Below are 19,212 nucleotides of genomic sequence, written 5' to 3' on the forward strand. Positions count from 1 at the left end.
CAAAGCCAAATAGCTCTGCCTAAGAAATGAACAGGAATTTGGGGATAAGGAAGAACAAAGAAGGGAGGAAAAAAGAAAGCTAAGCAATGTGATTAGAAACTAAAGCCCTAGTAGGTGGGAAACTGGGGAAGCTCTTAGAGAGATATAAGTTTATATTTTAAATTTTCTGGACTGCCGTTTTGCAATCCAACTCTTCTCTCCAATGTAATCCATTCCCCAAATCTCCAATAAATGTCTATGACACAAGCTGTCCTGTGGAAGCAGGGTAGGTGGGCATCAAGAAAGAAAGGGCTATGTTCAACTTTTGGGGCAATTCTGGGATAGAGGTTTGGCCACAAGACAGCAAAGAAGGAAATTTAGAGCCAGAGATGACACTGAGGAACCTAAGCCCAGGGAATTCACAGAAATCTTGCAGAAGGCATGGGGTTTCCCCTAGATTATGGGATGGGGTTCAAACCAATCTCATGTAGAGTTGAGGTGCTAGAATTACATCAGTAGATACCTGAAACCATTGGCTTCCAAATTTTGTCTATTATGAGGGTAAACATTTTCTCCAGGCTTCTCTCTGGCTAAAGTCAATATTATTTGGCTATTATTGGTTGAACTTCAGTCGTAACTTAATAATCAACCAGACAAGAACCTCAGCTTCTTACTTCTCTTTTCTGACTGCATTCTGACCAGACTACATTCTGGGTAGTGCTTACCTAATGCAAACAGGTAATTTCTTTATGATCATAATCAATTGCAACTGCATGCTATTTAAAGCTTCTTCATCACCTTATCTCATCAGATACTGGATCTTCAAAATAACCCTACAAAGCAGGAAAGGTGTGGATTCCCCAAGTTAGCAATGAGGAAGCTAAGGCCCAAAGAATCAAACAATTAAATGTGGATTGGGCATGAGATTCAATCTCTGATCTCAAGGAATGCTGGAGAGACAAGATAGAAATGCATGAAAAGTCAACAGCATTGAAGAAGTAGAAATAAATGTAAAAACAAACATCTTAAGGAGAGCACAAGTCATTGCTGGAAGAATGATAGAGATCACAAGGCATCCAAAATCAAAGGTAGACCAGTTTTACCTTCTCACAGCTCCACCCACTTCTTTCCATCTTTATGACCATCTCCAAGGCCATCATTGTCTCCACCCAGATTACCACAACAGCTTCCTGGCCAGCCTCTCAGGCTCCAGCTTTGTCCCTTTAATTAGTTCTTTTTTTTTTTTTTTTTTTTTTTTTTTTTGAGACCTCGCTTTGTCACCCAGGCTACAGTGCAGTGGCACGATCCTGGCTCACTGCAACCTCTGTCTCCCCAGCTCAAGCAATTCTCCTGCCTCAGCCTCCCAACTAGCTGGGATTACAGATGCCTACCACCACGCCTGGCTAATTTTTGTATTTTTAGTAGAGACGGGGTTTCACCGTGTTGGCCAGGCTAGTCTCAAACTCCTGACCTCAAATGATCCATCTGTCTCGGCCTCCCAAAATGTTGGGATTACAGACATGAGCCACTGCACCCAGCCCCTTTCATCACAAGGACACAAAAGTGATCATTATGATATGCAAATCAAATCACAGTCACTCCCCTACTTAAATCCTTGGTGGTTCCCCATTACCCTAATGAAAAGTAGAAATTTTTTTTGTTTTTTTTGAAATTTTTTAACTTCTTTCTTTTTTGGCCTGGTCCTCTAATCTCTGAGACCTCATCTCTTGCCATTTGCTGCCTGAAACTCTCTGCTCCTTATAGACGCTGGTAATAATAAAATAAATACTTGGCCTTTGTTTCTGGTTCCCGGCATAGAGCTCCTAAAATTCTGGGAATTTCCTGAAAGATAGGAATATCTTTTGTAATTTATTAGGAGCCCCTTTCCATCACACTTGAGTTTATGCTAATGAGGTGAGTTAGGGTAGATCCTCAGGATGGGACTGGCACCAGAAAGACCAACTAACAAGAGGATGGAAACTTGGCTAGGTGCAGTGGCTCACACCTGTAATCCTAACATTTTGGGAGGCTGAGGTGGACAGATCACTTGAGCCCAGGGGTTCGAGACAAGTCTGTGCAACATGGCGAAAACCCATCTCTGCAGAAGAATACAAAAATTAGGCTGCACGCGGTGGCTCACGCCTGTAATCCCCCTACTTTGGGAGGCCGAGGCGGGCAGATCACGAGGTCAGGAGTTCGAGACCATCCTGGCTAACACGGTGAAACCCCGTCTCTACTAAAAAATACAAAAAATTAGCTGGATGAGGTGGCGGGTGCCTGTAGTCCCAGCTACTCAGGAGGCTGAGGCTGGAGAATGGCGTGAACCCGGGAAACGGAGCTTGCAGTGTGCCGAGATCACACCACTGCACTCCAGCCTGGGTGATGGAGCGAGACTCTGTCTCAAAAAAAAAAAAGAATACAAAAATTAATTGGGCTGCGGGTGCACACCTGTAGTCCTAGCTATTTGGGAGGCTGAGAGATGAGAAGATCGCTTGAGCCCAGGAGGTCAAGGCTGCAGTGAGCTGTGATCATCCAGCCTGGCAACAGAGTATGACCCTGTAAAAGAGGATGGAAACTTTTCATTGGAACAACATACAAGAAAAAAAAAAAAAAGGATGGAAACTTTCAGCACCACCCATTGACCTCGAAGTTGGGGAAGGGGGACTGGAGATAGAGCTATATGAAACTTTTTATACTATTTTTATTTTATTTATCTTTTTTTTTTTTGAGACAGAGTCTCACTCTGTTGCCAGGCTGGAGTGCAGTGGTGTGATCTTGGTTCACTGCAACCTCCGCCTCCTGAGCAATTCTCCCACATCAGCTTCTGTAATAGCTGGGATTACAGGCACGCACCACCACACCCGGCTAATTTTTGAATTTTTACTACAGACAGGGTTTCACTATGCTAGCCAGGCTGGTCTTGAACACCTAACTTTAAGTGAACTGCACACCTGGGCCTCCCAAAGTGCTGGGATTACAGGTGTGAGCCACCATGCCCAGCCTTAATTTTTTTTAGAGACAGGGCCTTACTCTGTCACCCAGGCTGTAGTGCAGTGTCATGATCATAGCTCACTCTTAGCCTCGTTGAACTCTGGGACTCAAGAGATCCTCCCACCTCAGCCTCCTGAGTACCTGGAACTACAGTTATGTGCCACCACACTCGGCTAATATTTTTACTATTATTTATTTATTTATTTATTTTTATGATGGAGTTTCGCTCTTGTTGCCCAGGCTGGAGTGCAATGGCATGACCTCAGCTCACCACAACCTCCGCCTCTGGGATTCAAGTGATTCTCCTGCCTCCACCTCCCAAGTAGCTGGGATTACAGGCACCTGCCACCATGCCCGGCTAATTTTTTGTATTTTTCTCCATGTTGGTCAGACTGGTCTCGAACTCCCTACCTTAGGTAATCCACCCACCTCAGCCTCCCAAAGTGCTGGGATTACAGGTGTGAACCACCTTGCCCGGCCTCTATATAACTTTTGAGCAGAAAGTTTCTGAGAGCTTCTGAGTTGGTGAATGCACCCCAACTACCCAGGGCCAGAAGCTCCTGCACTCAGGACCCTTGCAGACCTGGCCTATGTACCTTCTCATCTGGCTGTTCATTTGTATGCTTTAGGATATCCTTTATAACAAACACTTACTTAAAACTATAAGTAAAGTGCCTTTCTGAGTTCTGCAAGCCATTCTAGCAAATTAACAAACCTGAGGAGGGGTTCATGGGAAGCCCGGATTTACAGCCAGCTGGTCAGAAGTACAGGTGGTCTGAGATTTGGGACTGGCGTCTGAAGTGGGAGCAGTCTTGTGCAACTAAGCCCTTAAGCTGTGGGGTCCACACTAATTCTGGGTGGTTAGTGTCAGAATTGAATTGAATTGCTAGGTACCCAGCTGGTGTTAGGGAATTGGTTGATGTCAAAAAACATCCCAGACAGACCTACTTTTTGTTTTGGTTTGCTTTTCTGATTTCCTGAGCTGTGTCCAGGGACTGTCTTGCCTCCTGGTCTTCGTATAACACATTCCTTCTGCATGGATCACCTGCCTACTCTCTTGGTCTGGCAAATTTCGTCTTATCTTTCAGGTCTCAGGTTCAGTGCCACCTCCCAAGAAACATCCTTTACATCACTAGAATAGGTCAGAACCTACACCTCAGTAATCCCATAGCATCCTCGATTTCCCCATCCCAACACTCATCACACTTCACCATTGTTACTGATAGAATCATCTGTCTTCCCCAACAGTGAAGGCAGCTCTGTAAGCCACTGAGAGATGGACCATGTCTTTCCTGTTCTCCATTGTATCCAGCATCTGGCACAGTGCCTGGTAGGTCATAGGCACTCAGTAAGTATGTATTGAGTTCAGAATGAGTGAATAAATGAATGTTGTAGGAATTCAGAAGAAACAAGAGATTAGTATAGACTGAGGAAAGAGGTAGGCTAGGACTTGAATAACAAGTAGAGGAGCTTCCACCATCACCTAATACATCAGGGACAAACCACGGCTTCCTACCTCCAACCCAGGAGGCAACTACAAAAACAGAAAGAGCATTGAACTATGAGACCGAAGAACAGGCTCCGGTCCTGCCTCTGTGCCTCAGTGTGTAACTTTGAACATACCATTCAACTTCTGAGCCTGAGTTTCCTTGTCTGTAAAATGAAGCCTCTATAACCCACCTAGAGGGGTTTCTCTGAGGTTTGGTGAGGTCCTGAATGTGGTAGACCCCAGCACAAAGTAGACCTGACCAGATGTGTGTGGATTTATTTTCAGCCACATAGCCTCTGTCTCTAAAATTTCCCAAAGCACTGGCTGAAAGCCCACCTGAGAAAAGCCTGCATCTGTCAACCCAGCTTCCTGGACCTGAGCACACTCATTCTGCCCAGACTGATGCGCCATCTTGCCCCTCTCCCCCAACACCAGCACACAGCACCCAAAGCCTTCCTCACACCCAAGAGAAGCACGCTCTAAAGACTACCACCTGCAAGAGCCAAAGACTTGAAGGCATTTACTTCCCACAAGGTGGTAACATACTTTCCTCTACCAATTTCTGAGTAAAGAATATTTTCAGGGCTGGGCTCAGTGGTTCACGCTTACAATCCCAACACTTTGGGAGTCCAATGTGGGCAGATCACCTGAGGTCAGGAGTTTGAGACCAGCTTGGCCAACATGGTAAAACCCTACCTCTACTAAAAATACAAAAATTAGCCAGGTGTGGTGGTGGGCACCTGTAATCTCAGCTACTTGGGAGGCTGAGGCAGGAGAATCGCTTGAACCTGGGAGGTACAGGTTGCAGTGAGTCAAGATCACACCACTGCACTTCAGCCTGGGTGACGGAGCAAGACTCTGTCTCAAAAAAAAAAAAAAAAAAAGAAAAGAGAAAGAGAAAGAATATTTTCAAAATTAAATTCTCCAGAATTTTTACTCTCCACTTTAATTCCTGGTGTCAGACAGCAGGACCCCCAAGTTCCCCTGGCAACAGAGTTTGTTAGGCACCCACAGTGCCAGGGCTGTACTGGCGCCCCAACTCCTCATGGAGATTACAAACTAGCTGGGGGTTGTGGCAGGCCCCCCAACAATGCCCATGCACTTATCCCTGAAACCTGTGAATTTATCTGTTACACGGCAAAAGGGTCTTTGTGGATGTAATTGAGGTTTTGGACCTTAAAATAGAGCTATGTCCTGCTTTGCTCAGGTGGGGTCAATCTGGGGTCAATCAGATCACATGAGCCCTTAAAAGCAGAGAACTTTGTGTAGCTGGAATCAGAGACTCAAGTCAGTGGCTGGGTGAGGTGGCTTACACCTGTAATCCCAGCACTTTGGGAGGCCAAGGTAGGTGGATCACTTGAGGCCAGGAGTTTGAGACCAGCCTGCCCAACATGGCAAAACCCCGTCTCTACCAAAAATACAAAAATTAGCCAGGCTTAGTGGCACATGCGTGTAGTTTCAGCTACTCAGGAGGCTGAGAGTTGAGGCAGGAGAATCGCCTGAACCCGGGAGGCGGAGATTGCAGTGAGCTAATATAGTGCCACTGCACTCCATCCTGGGTAACAGAGTGAGACTCCATCTCAACAAAAAAAAAAAAAAAGAAGAAGAAGAAGAAGAAGGAGGAGGAGGAAACCAGAGATTCACAGCATGAGGGGTACTCAACTCACTATTGCTGGGATGGGTGGGGACATGAAAAGTGTGAGAAAGAATGAAGGCAGCCTCTAGGAGTAAAGATACCCCCAACTGACCACCAGGGAGGAAACAGGATCCTCAGTCCTACAACCAAAAGAAACTGAGTTCTACCAACCCAAATGAGCTTGGAAGTAGATTCTCCCCTAGAACCTCCAGATGAGAGCCTAGTCCTGCTGACACTTTGGTTTCAGCCTTATGAGAACCCTAAACAGAAAACCCAGCCTAGCTTCCCTAGACTGCTGACCCATAGAGCTGTTAGATAATAACTGGGTGTTTGACGAAACTACATTTGTGGTAACTTGTTACTACAGTAATAGAAAACTAATACGGTGGCCGGGCATGGTGGCTCATGCTTGGAATACCAACACACTGGGAGGCTGAGGCAGGAGGATTGCTTGAGCCCAGGAGTTCAAGACCAGCCTGGGCAACATGGTGAGACCCCTATCTCTATTTTAAATAAATAAATAAATAAAACTAATACAGGGAGATAGGGCCTGTCTTTGGGGGGTCCCTTGACCAAGAGCTTAGTCCTAAGCTACCTCAGCTATAAATTGCTCTACATCTAAGCATGTCTGGAGGGTTTGGAGTGGGGGTAGGGGGTTAGGCCAGAGACAGAAAGACTAAAGGAGGGAGAATCATTTTCCACAAAGGTCAGAAAAGCTTCTCTCAGAAGAGAATTACCCCCTACAAGGCTGTTGCAAGGACCCAGCCCCTGCAGGTGAGGAGCAGCAGGAGAGCCCTTTGTGTGTAGAGATGGTTTTGATCCTATGAGGGCACAGGATGAAGGCCCTCCCCAGGGAATATGTGACCTCTGGCTTTAGGCCCACAGGACAAGTGAGGGACAGAAACCGACTGAGGAAGGGTCAGGTGGACTAATTGGGAATCACATGTGAGACCCCTTGGGGATTCCCTAAGCTGTTTGGGTGGGATTTAAGAGGCTCTAAGATTTCTGCAATTCCATGGGAGAGGCTGAGTCAGAGAAACACTGTTTTATTCATGCTCTTTATGAGGTAATTATATTCTGTTCCCCAAGCTAGTATGGCTTGGAGAAACAGAGCGCCCAAGGCCTACTAATCCCCAAAGGCAAAATAAAAAGTTTTTAAAAGTCAGAAATGGCCAGGCGCGGTGGCTCATGCTTGTAATCCCAGCACTTTGGGAGGCTGAGGCAGGTGGGTCACCTGAAGTCAGGAGTTCGAGGCCAGCCTGGCCAACATGGTGAAACCCAGTCTCTACTAAAAATACAAAAATTAGCCGGGCATGGTAGTGGGCGCCTGTAATCCTAGCTACTCAGGAGGCTGAGGTGAGAGAATCATTTGAACCCAGGAGGCAGAGGTTGCAGTGAGCTGAGATTGCACCATTGCACATTGCACTCAACCCTGGGCAACAAGAGCGAAACTCCATCTCAAAAAAAAGAAAAAAAAAAGTCAGAATGAAGGCATAGGAAGGGAAATAGAAAGGGGATGGCTTTGAGTCTGACACAACTGGGTACTAACCCTTCCTCCAGCGGCTTGCACAGGTTTCTTTAGCTTTCTGAGATTTAGTTTCAAACCCAAAAAATAAAGAGATGATAAAAAGGACCTATATCACAAAGGGCTATGAAGAAACAGAAGGCAGGTTATTTATTGATCATCACACCACATGAGGAAAAATACATTCCATACTATATTTTCCAATTCAAAACCCCTGATTTTTCCCACTTTAACATCTTCGAATCATTCAACCATGCAGCAGTCCTGAGATACTTCTATTGCTTGCACTTGCAAAATCAGTGTTACTGGTTAGGAAGAAAATTCCAAAAGCAAAAATGAAGTGTCCTATCAAGAAATGCTGGCCGGGCACAGTGGCTCAAGTCTGCAATCCCAGCACTTTGGGAGGTCGAAGTGAGCAGATCACTTGAGGTCAGGAGTTCAAGACCAGCCTGGCCAACATGGTGAAACCCCATCTCCACTAAAAATACAAAAAAAAAAAAAAAAACTAGCCGGACATAGTGACACACGCCTGTAATCCCAGCTACTTGGGAGGCTGAGGGGGGAGAATCGCTTGAACCTGGGAGGCAGAGGTTGCAGGAAGCCAAATCACGCCACTGTACTCCAGCCTGGGCAACAGAGTGAGACTCGGTCTCAAAAAAAAAAAAAAAAGAAAAGAAAAGAAATGCTGCCTCTTCAACCTCTTGCTAACACTGAGTACAATCTTGTGTCAAAAAACACAGACATCAATGATGTTGAGCCATGGTGATGCAGAAGAGCCAGACTCTAATTGTGGAGAAGTCTTAGGAGTGTCATAACCAATTTATTTTGCCTATATTTGTTTTTTATGTGCACACAAGAGAGACATAGGATGAAAGAAAATCTGTCTAAATAAGTCTAAAAGAGCCCTTCAATAAGTATAAAAACTTCTTAAAAATTTCAAGTGATAAAAAGATGCTGAGAAAATACAGGCATTATTTATTATGCCCAGCTGACTTCTAGGAAAATCAAGGTCTAGGGAATATTCACAGTGTGGCCAAGGCCTCACAGCAACAAACAGCTGAACTGAGAAATGAAGCAAATGGTCTCAGGCCTACCACTGAGGCCGGTTTTGTGTGGCTGGCATCTATCAGCTGTGTCCTAAATTGTTCACAAGGAGCCTGAGAAACGTGACCTCAGCCCACCAGAGGTATTACACTTCAGTTTTGTCCGCTGAGAGTATGCATTTGCACATACACACAACATTCAAAGCAGAGGAATTGGTTGAGAAATGTAAAAACACTAGGAAGAACAACATTCCGAGGAAAATAATAAAGCCACTTGCATTTGTCCCTCAAGGGCAAAGGTTGAGCAGATATGTTTGCAGGCCCTTATTTATAAAAGATTGGGGTTTCCTAAGCCCAGGGTTCATTGGCTGGAATGCAAATTCACTGTATGCATAGCATCCACTGACTACTGTGGTACGAGTTATAAGGTTCTTTGTCTTTGACCCAGGATGCACAAGTTCAGAGTCTTTTTTTTTTTTCTTTACTTTTTATGCCATTGATAGAGGCAGACAAAAAAATCTTGAGTCTTCTACTCGCATCAAATTGTGGCAGGCTAATGTGTATGCTTGCAAGTAGAGTTTTACCTCAGAACCTTCATGGTTCTTGTTAACTATGTGAAGTTTTCTTTTTGTTTATTTCTTTTATTTTTATTTTTTTTTCTGAGACAGAGTCTCATTCTGTTGCCCAGGCTGGAACGCAGTGGCACAATCTCGGCTCACTGCAACTTCCACCTCCTGGGTTCAAATGATTCTCGTGTCTCAGCCTCCCAAGTAGCTGGGATTACAGGCGTGCACCACGACGCCCAGCTAGTTTTTGTATTTTTAGTAGAGATTGGGTTTCGCCATGTTGACCAGGCTGGTCTCAAAATCCCGACCTCAAGTGATCCGCCTGCCTCGGCCTCCCAAAGTGTGGAATTACAGGTGTGAGCCACTACGCCTGTCTTATGTGAAGTTTGATACCATTATTTGGAGTTAGACTGTGATAATTTAAAGATGTATATGGTAAACTCTAGAGCAATCATTCAAAAGTAAAATATAGATAGAGCTAATAAGCCAAAAGTAGGGATAAAATAAAATCATTAAAGTATTTTATGAATTAAAAAGGAAGTCAAAAAAAAAAGGAAAAAGGGACAAAGAATAGTAGGGACAAATAGAAAACAAATAGCAAAATGGTGTATTTAAATACAACCATATTTATAGTTACATTAAATAAAAATGGCCCAAACTCTCCAATTAAAAGGCAGAAATGTCAGACTGTATAAAAAGTCCACCTGAATAAGCTCTAAATATAATGCATAGGTAGGTTAAGAGTAAAAGAATAGAAAAAATATAATATATATGAAGCAAACACTAATCATGAAAAAACCTGAAATGGATGTATCGATTTGTGCAAAGTGAACTTTAGGAGAAAGGATTATAAGCAGAAATAGTGACATTTTATGATGAGAAATGGGCCATTTCATCAAGAAGACATAACTAAATATGCATACACCAAGTAATAGAGCTTCAAAGTACATGAAAAAAGAACTGACGGACTGAAAGACAAAATAGACAAATCTACAATTTCAGTTGTAGATTTCAACACTTATCTCTTACTAATTGACAGAACAAGGAGATAGAAAACCAGTAAGTATATAACAGATTTAAACAATACTATTAAATAACTTAACCTAATATATAGTTATAAAACACTATACCCAACACTGGCAGAATACATATCTTGTTCAAGGGTACATAGAACATTCACAAATATAGACCATATTCTAAGCCATATACAATCTCGATAAACTTGTAAGGAATGAAATTATACAAAATATATTCTCTGAGCATGACAGAAATAAAGAGGAGGGCCAGGTGCAGTGGCTCACGCCTGTAATCTCAGCACTTTGGGAGGCCAAGCCGGGCGGATCACAAGATCAAGAGTTTGAGACCAGCCTGGCCAACATGGTGAAACCCCATCTCTACTAAGAATACAAAAATTATCTGGGTGTGGTGGTGCATGCCTGTAATCCCAGCTACTCGGGAGGCTGAGGTAGGAGAATTACTTGAACCAGGAGGCAGAGGTTGCAGTGAGCCAAGACCATGCCACTGCACTCAGCCTGGGCGACAGAGCAAGACTCTGTCTTGGAAAATTAATTAATTAATTAATTAAAGAGGAAAAAGAAAAATATCTAGATAATCCCTAAATATTGAGAAATTAAACAGTATACTTCCATGTAACCCAAGAGTTAAAGAAGAAATTGTACTGATGGCTGGGCATGGTGGCTCACGCCTGTAATTCCAGCACTTTGGGAGGCCGAGATAGGTGGATCACCTGAGGTCAGGAGTTCGAGGCCAGCCTGATCAACATAGGGAAACCCTGTCTCTACTAAAAACACAATAATTAGCCGGCGTGGTGGTACATGCCTGTAATCCCAGCTACTCAGGAGACTGAGGCAGGAGAAGCACTTGAATCCGGGAGGTGGAGGTTGCAGTGAGCCAACATGGCGTTACTGTACTCCAGGCTGGATGACAGAGTGAGACTCCGTCTAAAAAAAAAAAAAAGAAGAAGAAAGAAAGAAATTGCACTGAAAAATAGAAAATATTTATTACTGAATGAAAATAAAAACACAATAAGCAAAAGTTTATAAGACACATCTAAAATGGTGCTAATAAATAGTAATGTATAGCTTTAATTGGTTACAGTGGATAAGAAGTGCCTAAAAGCAATGTTCTAAGCCTCTATATTAAGAAGCTAGAAAAAAAGAGCAAAATACACCCAAAGTAAATGCGAAGGAAATCATAAAGAGTAGAATTAATGAAATAGAAAATGGACAAAGAGGACAGGTGCAGTGGCTCTTGCCTGTAATCCTAGCGCTTTGAGAGGCCAAGGCGGGCAGATTGCTTGAGCCCAGGAGTTTGAGACCTGCCTGGGCAACATGGCAAATCCCCTGCCTCTACAAAGAATACAAAAATTAGCCAGTCTTGGTGGTGCGTACCTGTAGTCCCAGCTACTTGGGAGGCTGAGGTGGGAGGGTGGCTTGAGCCCAGGAGAGACTGGTGCTACTGCACTTCCAGCTTGGGTAACAGAGGCAGACCCTGTATCCAAAAAAAAAAAAAATGGAGAATATTGATCAATTTGGTACAAAATTTGATTTTGATTTTTTTTTTTTTTTTTTTTTTTTTTTTTGAGAGGGAATCTCACTCTGTTGCCCAGACTGGAGTACAGTGGCACGATCTCGGCTCCCTGCAAGCTCCACCTTCTGGGTTTACGCCATTCTCCTGCCTTGGCCTCCCGAGTAGCTGGGACTACAGGCGCCCACCACCATGCCCGGAACATTTTTTTTTTTTTTGTATTTTTAGTAGAGATGGAGTTTCACCATGTTAGCCAGGATGGTCTCGATCTCCTGACCTCGTGATCCACCTGCCTCGGCCTCCCAAAGTGCTGGGATTACAGGCGTGAGCCACTGAGCCCGGCCATTTTTTTTTTTTTTTTTTTTTTTGAGACACGGTCTTGTTTGTTGTTTGTTTTTTTTTTTTTTGCTTTATTGCCCAGACTGGAGTGCAGTGGCGTGATCATGGCTCACTGCAGCCTCAAACTCCCTGGTTCAAATGATTCTCCCACCTCAGCCCCTCTATCCCCTCAGTAGCTGGGAATACAAGCATGTGCCACCCACCTGGCTAAGTGTTTTTTTTGTTGTTATAGAAACAGGGTCTCACTTATGTTGCTCAAGCTGGTCTTGAACTCCTGGCCTGGAAGTGACCCTGCCACCTCAGCCTCCCAAAGTGCTGGGATTACAGGCATGAGCCATCGTGCCCAGCTAAAACTGGATTTTTTTTTTTTTTTTTTTGAGACAGTCTTGCTCTGTCGCCCAGGCTGGAGTGCAGTGGCATGATCTCGGCTCACTGCAACCTCTACCTCCTAGGTTCAAGCGATTCTCCTGCCTCAGTCTCCTGAGTAACTGGGGTTACAGGCATGTGCCACCACACCCAGCTAATTTTTGTATTTTTAGTAGAAATGGGGTTCCCCCATGTTGGCCAGGCTGGTCTCAAACTCCTGACCTCCGGTGATCTGCTTGCCTCAGCCTCCCAAAGTGCTGGGATCACAGGCATGAGCCACCGCTGCTGGCCTTAAAATTGGACCTTTGAAAAGATGAATAAAATTGATAAACTAGCTCAACTGATCAAGAAAAAAAGACTCAAATTAACAATGAAAGGGGAATTAAAAAGGGGACATTACCACAGACACTTCAGCTGTGAGAAGGATAATAAGGGACTATTATAAACAACTTATGCCCACATATTCTAAAACTTAGATGAAATGGGCAAATTCCTTGAAAGACACAGAGTACAAGTCTTACTGTAAAAGAAATAAAAACAGTCCCATATTTACTTGAAACATTAAATTTTTAATTTAAAATCTTTCCTCAAAGAACACACCAGAATATTTGGCTTCACTGGTGAATTCTAGAAAACATTTAAGAAAAAAAAAATCTATAAACTTTCTTTAAATTGGGGAAAAAGTAACACTTCTCAAGACATTTTCTAAATCTAGTAGTACCCTGATACTTAAACTAAACAAAGGCATTACAAGAAAATAAAATTACATACTAATAGACTTCATGGACATAGATGGAAAAAAATTCTAGACAAAATTTTAACAAATTGAATTCAGTAATATATAAAAAGGATAATACATCATGATCAAGTGGGCTTTATTCCAGGAATTCAAGGGTAATTTGATAAAACAGATGATAAAACCCATATAAGCATCTCAATAGATTATAGAAAAGTCACGTGAGGCTGGGTGTCATGGCTCACGCCTGTAATCCCAGCACTTTGGAAGGCTGAGGCAGGTGGATCACTTGAGGTCAGGAGTTTGAGACCAGCCTGGCCAACATGGCAAAACCCCATCCCTACTAAAAGTACAAAAGAAAAATTAGCTGGGTGTGGTGGTGCACCCTGTAATCCCAGCTACTCAGGAGGCTGATGCAGGAGAATCGCATGAACCTGGGAGGCAGAAGCTGCAGTGAACCGAGATTGTGCCACTGTACTCTAGCCTGGGCGGGCGACAGAATGAGGATCTGTCTAAAAACAAACAAACAAACAACAACAACAAAAAAACAGCTGGGTGCCGTGGCTTACGCCTGTAATCCCACCACTTTGGGAGGCCAAGGTGGGCAAATCACGAGGTCAGGACTTCAAGACCAGCCTGGCCAACACGGTGAAACCCCGTCTCTACTAAAAATACAAAAAATTAGCTGGGCATGGTGGCAGGTGCCTGTAATCCCAGCTATTCGGGAGGCCGAGGCAGGAGAATTGCTTGAACCTGGGAGGTATAAGTTGCAGTGAGCCGAGATCACACCACTGCACTCCAGCCTGGGCGACAGAGCAACACTCTGTCTCAAAAAAAAAAAAAAAAACAGAAATAGTCTGTGACACAACTCAACACTCAGCCAGGCCAGGTGGCTCATAACTGTAATCCCAGCACTTCAGGCAGGAGGGTTGCTTGAGCTCAGGAGTTTGTGACCAGCCTGGGCAATAAAGGGAGGCCTCATCTCTACTGAAAAATAAATCAGCCAGGTGTGGTTGTGTGCACCGTAGTCTCTGCTATTCAAGAGGCTGAGGTGGGAGGATTGCATAAGCCCCAGAGATCAAGGCTGCAGTGAGCTGTGAAGGCACCATTGCACTCCAACCTGAGTGACACAGCAAGACCCTGTCTCAAACAAGCAAGTAAAAAACCCCCCAAAAATATATATTAACAATTCAACCTCATTCACATTTAAAACTCTTATCACACTAGGAGTAGAAGGGAACTTCCTCACCCAGATAAAAGGCATCTAAAAAATAACTACACCTCTCATCATACCTAATGGTGAAAGATGAATGCTTTCTTCTAAGATTGGGAATAAGGGTAAAGATAGCCATTCTCACAACTTCTATTCAGAATTGTACTGGAGGTCCTAGCCTGTGTAATAAATCAAGAAAAAGAAATAAAAGGTAAGCAGATTGAAAAAGAAGAAGAAGGGGAAGTATCTGTCGCTGTGGCTGCGGGCCTGGGATTCCCAGCCATGGCTGTTTCCTCCGGGGAACAGGGTAAAGGCCAGAGAGTACAGCCTCCGTGGTCCCTTCCTACTGGGCCCAGCCAAGCCATGTAAGCTTCACCTTTGCAACAGCCTCACTGGGAACAAGGACACATTTGTATCTATAGATGGGAGAAAGGTGACATGGTCCAGGCCAACCATCTAAGAAGCGTGTTACACAGGGCACGCCAGGTCCTACATCTCTTTCATTATCTCGAGAAGAATGTTGAAGGATGACTTCAAATGTGATGTCCTTTATTGCATGAACATTAGGGACACTGGTGATAAGAACTACTTGTTGAGGAGTATAAGGAGAAGAAGTCCCAGGTGGCGCGGCTCCTAGGGAATGTTCACACTGCCCTGAAGCCATTTTCAGTAAAATTCAATGAGACCACAGATCCTGATAAAAAGCAGATGCTGTAATGAATTCAGCACACAGTGAAACTTGCCACAGAACCGCTTGAGAAAGCTGTGTAGTGCAGACTTGCTGGAGAGGAAGTCAACAGCTGTGTGCAAGGATTGTTGGAAGAGGCCAAGGATTTGCTTTCTGAGTTGCTGGATTCCACATTCTGGAGTCAGGTGACTGACAATTTCATTTTCTCCAAACTGCCCAAGTTCTGGGATGGGGAGTTCCACAAATACGTGGAAACTCTGAACGTCCTCTCTCTGGATGTTTTAACCAGAGTTAGTGTGTATGTGCCAGAAATTGTGAATTTTGGCCGGGCATGGTGGCTCACGCCTGTAATCCCAGCACTTTGGGAGGCTGAGACGGGCAGATCACGAGGTCAGGAGATCGAGACCATCTTGGCTAACACAGTGAAACCCCGTCTTTACTAAAAATACAAAAAATTAGCCGGGCATGGTGGTGGGCGCCTGTAGTCTCAGCTACTTGGGAGGCTGAGGCAGGAGAATGGCGTGAACCCAGGAGGCGGAGCTTGCAGTGAGCTGAGATCGCACCACTGCACTTCAGCCTGGGCAAAAAAGTGAGACTCCATCTCAAACAAAAAAAAAAAAAAGAAAGAAAGAAATTGTGAATTTTGTCCATAAGATTGTGGACAATGGTTGCGGCTATGCTTCCAATGGTTCCACTTTGATATAGCAAAGTTTGCTTCTAGTAAGAAACACTGCTGTGGGAAGCTGGTGCCCAAAACTGTTAGGGATCAGAAAGCTCTTCAGGAAGAGGACAGTTAAAAAAAGAAATGAATGAATAAAAGAACAAAAAGATAAACCGTGGGCTCTTCTAATTGTATACAATCTGGATTGTGTTTACCCTTCATGGTTATGGTGGAATGTGCTGAATCCACCACTCAGTCACAGGAAAGTGCTTTTTCACCTAAATAAATTTTAGGGGTTGGGCATGGTGGTTCACGCCTGTAATCCCAGCACCTTGGGAGGCCAAGGCAGGCAGACCACATGAGGCCAGGAGTTCAAGACCAGCCTGGCCAACATGGCAAAACCCCGTCTCTACTAAAAATACAAAAATTAGCTAGGCGTGGTGCCACGTGCCTGTAATCCCAGCTACTCAGGAGGCTGAGGCCCGAGAATCACTCAAACCCAGGAGGCAGAGGTCGCAGTGAGCTAAGATTGTACCACTGCACTCTAGACTGGGCAACAGAGCGAGACCCTGTCTTAAAAAGAAAATAAAAGAATTTCTAGGAGTTTTCTATACTAAGACCATGAAACGTGAAGTTTTTTTTTTTTTTAATTGATGCATGGTAATTGTACTTATTTGGGGGTGTATACAATATGTAGTAATCAAGTTACAGTGGTTGGATATCCATCGCTTCAAATATTTGTCATTTCTTTGTGTTTTTTTTTTATTTTTTTTAGAGGCAGGGTCTCATTCAGTCACCCTGGCTGGAGTGCAGTGGTGGGATCTTAGCTCGCTACAGACTCAAACTCCTGGGCACAAGCAATCCTCCCACCTCAACCTTCTGAGTAGCTGGGACTACAGGCTCATGCCACCATGCCTGGCTAATTTTTAAATTTTTTTCTAGAGACAGCGCCTCACTATGTTGCCCAGGCTGGTCTCAAAGTCCTGGCCTCAAGGGATCCCCTTGCCTCAGCCTCCCAAAGTGCTGGGATTATAGGTGTGAGCCACCACACCCAGCCTCTTTAGGCAATTCTGAAGTATAAAACAATTTGTTGATGGTTGTGGTTACCCTTTGTGTTAGAAAAAAAAGAAAGGAAAAAAGGAAAGAAAAAGAAACAAAGCTGTCTTATTTGCAGATAATAGTAAACATAGGAAGAAAATCTAAGTGAATGTATTAAAAAGCTACTAGAGTTACTGAGTTTAGCAAAATTACAGAATACAAGGTCAATATACAGAGATATCATTTGTTCTTCCTCCCCTTCCCTCCCCTCTCCTCCTTTCCCCTCTCCTCTCCTCCCCTCCCCTCTCCTCCCCTCTTTTTCTTTGAGACGCCCCTCCCCTCTTTTTCTTTTTCTTTTTCTTTTTCTTTGAGATGGAGTCTCACTGTCCCCCAGGCTGGAGTGCAATGGCAAGATCTTAGCTCACTGCAACCTCCACCTTTTGGGTTCAAGCAATTCTCCTGCCTCAACCTCCCTAGTAGCTGGGATTACAGGTGCACACCACCATGCCCAGCTAATTTTTGTATTTTTAGTAGAGATGGGGTTTCACTATGTCGGCCAGGCTGGTCTGGAACCACTGGGCTCAAGTGATCCATCCACCTCGGGCCTCCCAAAGTGCTGAGATTATAGGCGTGAGCCACCACACCCAGCCAGTACTTTTTAAAATGCCGCAAATAATTAGAAAAAGAAATTAAGAATCAATACTGGCCAGGCCCGTTGGCTCATGCCTGTAATCCCAGCACTTTGGGAGGCCGAGGTGGGCGGATTGCCTGAGGTCAGGAGTTCGAGACCAGCCATGGTCAACATGGTGAAACTCCGTCTCTACTAAAAATACAAAAAATTAGCCAGACGTGGTGGTGGGCGCCTGTAATCCCAGCTACTTGGGAGGCTGAGGCAGGAGAACCACTTGAACCCGAGAGGCAGAGGTTGCAGTGAGCTGAGATCGCGCCATTGCACTCCAGCCTGGGGCAGAGGTTGCAGTGAGCCGAGATCACGCCATTGCACTCCGGCCTGGGCAACAAGAGTAAAACTCCGTCTTGAAAAAAAGAAAAAAAAAAAAAAGAACGTGACTGAACAGTTACTTTAATGCACCGCTGGTGGGAGTATAAATTGGTACAATCACTTACAAAATAATTAGTCATTTTCATGTAAAGGCCAACATTTCGAAACTCTAGGCAGTGGTTCTTGTACTTTGGTGTGATTCAGAATCGCCTATGAAACTTGGTTAAAAACAGAAATAGGCCCAGGTTCTGGGACACTTCAGTGAGCTCTTTGTATTCCCTATTGGCCTTCCAGGTGATTCTGATAAACAGAAAAGTTTTGTGGGGTTTTTTTGTTTGTTTTTTTTTTTTGAGATGCAGCCTCACTCTGTCGCCCAGGCTAGTGATCCGCCTGCCTCAGCCTCCCAAAGTGCTGGGATTACAGCCGTGAGCCACCGCGCCTAGACATCAAAGTTTGAGAACTGCCATTGTAGACCCATTCCTCATTGTATGACCTGCCAAAACTCTTGCACATGTGCACCAGGAAGCATGTACAAGATTGTTCACTGAAGCAATGTTTCTAATTTTAAAAAACATAGAAGCAACTTAGATGTTCATCAACCAGAGAATAGATAAATTACAGCATATTATACAGCAGTGAAAATAAATAAGATACAGCTACATGCAACTTCTTGGAAGAATCACAATGTTGAAGGGTAAAAGAGAGTCCAGGATAGATTTTTTTTTTTTTTTTTGGAGACGGAGTCTCTCTCTGTCATCCAGACTAGAGTGCAGAGGTGCCATCTTGGCTCACTGCCACCTCTGCCTCCCGGGTTCAAGCAATTCCAGGATAGAATTTTTATAGAGCTCCAAACCAAGCAACATTAAACAACATACTATTTAGCATACATATAAGAACTATGTATTTTAAAAGCAAAGAAAAAACTCAAATATTTAGGATAGTTAGAGGAGGGTAGGAGAAAGGAACAGAAGGGGAACTCAAAGGGAAATAGTTCTTGGTAATGTTCTAAATGTTGACCTTGACCTGGGTTATAGTTCACTGTGCTACTTATTCTTTATAAATAATATATGAGTTATCTGGCCGGGCACGGTGGCTCACACCTGTAATCCCAGCACTTTGGGAGGCAGAGGCAGGCAGATCACAAGGTCATAAGATCGAGACCATCTTGGCTAACACAGTGAAATCCCATCTCTACTAAAAATACAAAAAATTAGCCAGGCGTGGTGGTGTGCGCCTGTAGTCCCAGCTGCTCAGGAGGCTGAGGCAGGAGAATGGCATGAACCCAGGAGGCAGAGCTTGCAGTGAGCAGAGATTGTGCCACTGCACTCCAGCCTGGGAAACAAAGCAAGACTCCATCTCAAAAAAATTAAAAATAAAAAAAAAATACATAAATAT

The 19,212-nt window shown here is 44.1% G+C and overlaps 1 pseudogene; it reads left to right on the forward strand.

The window, feature by feature from the left end:
* The first annotated feature begins 14,513 nt into the window (after positions 1 to 14,513).
* Positions 14,514 to 15,965, forward strand: LOC100460086 (cysteine--tRNA ligase, cytoplasmic-like; annotated as a pseudogene).
* Positions 15,966 to 19,212: the final 3,247 nt, after the last annotated feature.

The sequence above is a fragment of the Pongo abelii genome, chromosome 16, assembly GCF_028885655.2.
Source record: "Pongo abelii isolate AG06213 chromosome 16, NHGRI_mPonAbe1-v2.0_pri, whole genome shotgun sequence".
NCBI classification, from domain to species: Eukaryota; Metazoa; Chordata; class Mammalia; order Primates; family Hominidae; genus Pongo; species Pongo abelii.